Below are 1,993 nucleotides of genomic sequence, written 5' to 3'. Positions count from 1 at the left end.
AATTTGAGCATTACATATTGCATGCAGGTTTTTTTTTAAGCAATATATACAAATACCTTTATTTTGCTTTTAAATGCATATACTGGTACACATGTGAGTAGGCTGCTCATGTCCAGAAAAGGTTATAAAAGATACATAAGAAATACTCACGTAGAAAGCATGATGAAAATAACAGCCTTTCTTAAAGAACAAGCACATTCCATGTAAATGAGTGGGCTGTGACAAAGTATTTTAAAGTTCAAAACTTGCCACAGTATCGAGACATAATTTACAAGGTTGTCTTTTGTCCAATACTCACTGAAGTCTCATCCATTTCTCAGGTGGGCCTTTGTGTTCACTGTCTGTTGGACAGTCTTTGTGGTCTCCTTTTCCTCAAACTTTACAATGTCCAGTATAGGTTCTGCCTCTTTCTTTGTCTGATCCACTGGGATAGGCTTTTTCCAGACTTTTGCTGCATAAATTTGGGTGGAAATTTTTGTTTAAGGTCTAGAAGTAAAGCATCCACACATTGTCTCTAAAAAACAGAGCTTGGTTCTTCTTTTCTTTTGGCTTTAGGCTTGACTTTATCTTGCTCTTCATGATCTTTGAAGTGCCACCAATAACCTTTGGAAGGATGATATCGACAGCATGACATAGCTTCATCAAAAGCTGACTGAATGCCATGCACTGCAGAAAGCACTCTGGAGTTTATAACTGATACCAAATCTGGTGGCTGATAGATCACTCCGGCAATGATAAAGTAATCACCTAATGGGATAACTTGGGCAAGGAGCTGTTGCTATTGCTTCTGAATGATAAAACAATGGGCTCTTGAGCATATAAAAAGATATAGTTCGACTCCAACCATCCGATTCATGTGTTCCATTGTTAACCTCTGCATTTTGACCACCTCATTATTACATGTCCTGTTATAAAAAATATTACTTCTTTCTGAAAAATAAACCAAGATGCTACTACTGTTCAAAATGGGAATCTAAGAGCTGTCAACCCAAGAGATTCCCAGGAAATTATCTCAAATATCCACTGCCACCGTAATTCTAAAGTCATTTGCAGGTCCGTCTTCCCCAAACTGGTATTGATATTCAACTCTGTACCCTCTAGATCTGTACAATCAATCAATCAATAGATAAATAAATAAATGAAATGCATCTTGAAAACTTTTTAAAAAATGGGCAAAGAAGATGAATAGGAATTTCTCAAAGGAAGATATGCCAATGGCCACAGACACATGAAGAAATGCTCGATATCACTAAGCATCAGGGAAATGGAAACCACACTGAGATATCATCTCATGCCAGTTAGGACAGGCTATTATCAAAAAGACAGAATAATAAATGCTGGCAAGGGTGTTAAGAAATGGGAGTCCTCTTACACTGTTGGTGGGACTGTAAATTAGTGAAGCCATTATGGAAAACAGCATGGAGTTTCCTCAGACAACTACAGATAGAACTATCATATGATTCAGCAATTCCACTGCTGGGAATATACCCAAAGGAATGGAAATCATCATGTCAAAGTAATATCTGGATTCCCATGTTTATCACTGCTCTACTTACAATAGCATAAAGCTGAAACCAACCTAAATGTCCATTAGTGGAAGATTGGATAAGGAAAATATGGTATATATACACAATGGAATGCTACTCAGCCATAAAAAAGCATGAAATTCTGTCATTTTCAATATGGACGAACTTATAGAAAATTATGTTAACAGAAATAAGCCAGATACAGAAAGAGAAATTCCACATGTCCTCACTCATAAGTGGGAGAGAAAGAAAGAATGAAGAAAGGAGGGAGGGAAGGAGGAAGGAAAGAAGGAAGGAAGGAAAGAAAGGAAATAAAGAAACAATCACAATAATATGGTGAAATTTCAAAAGGAGAGAATAGAGCTGAGGCCATCAAAGGTTAGAAAGGTGGAGGGAGAGTTAACGAGTAATTAGTAAAGGGCCACAAAAAATGATTACATTGTGTAATGTTGAATATACTAATTATC

General features: G+C 36.7%; 1 pseudogene; it reads right to left on the bottom strand.

Moving 5' to 3' along the window:
• Positions 1 to 294: 294 nt before the first annotated feature.
• LOC103606592 lies at positions 295 to 880 on the bottom strand (annotated as a pseudogene).
• Positions 881 to 1,993: the final 1,113 nt, after the last annotated feature.

Source organism: Galeopterus variegatus, unplaced genomic scaffold (genome assembly GCF_000696425.1).
Source record: "Galeopterus variegatus unplaced genomic scaffold, G_variegatus-3.0.2 Scaffold6717, whole genome shotgun sequence".
Lineage (NCBI taxonomy): Eukaryota > Metazoa > Chordata > Mammalia > Dermoptera > Cynocephalidae > Galeopterus > Galeopterus variegatus.
Note: the sequence above shows the minus strand (reverse complement) of the source record. Positions and strands in the feature narration are given on the sequence as shown.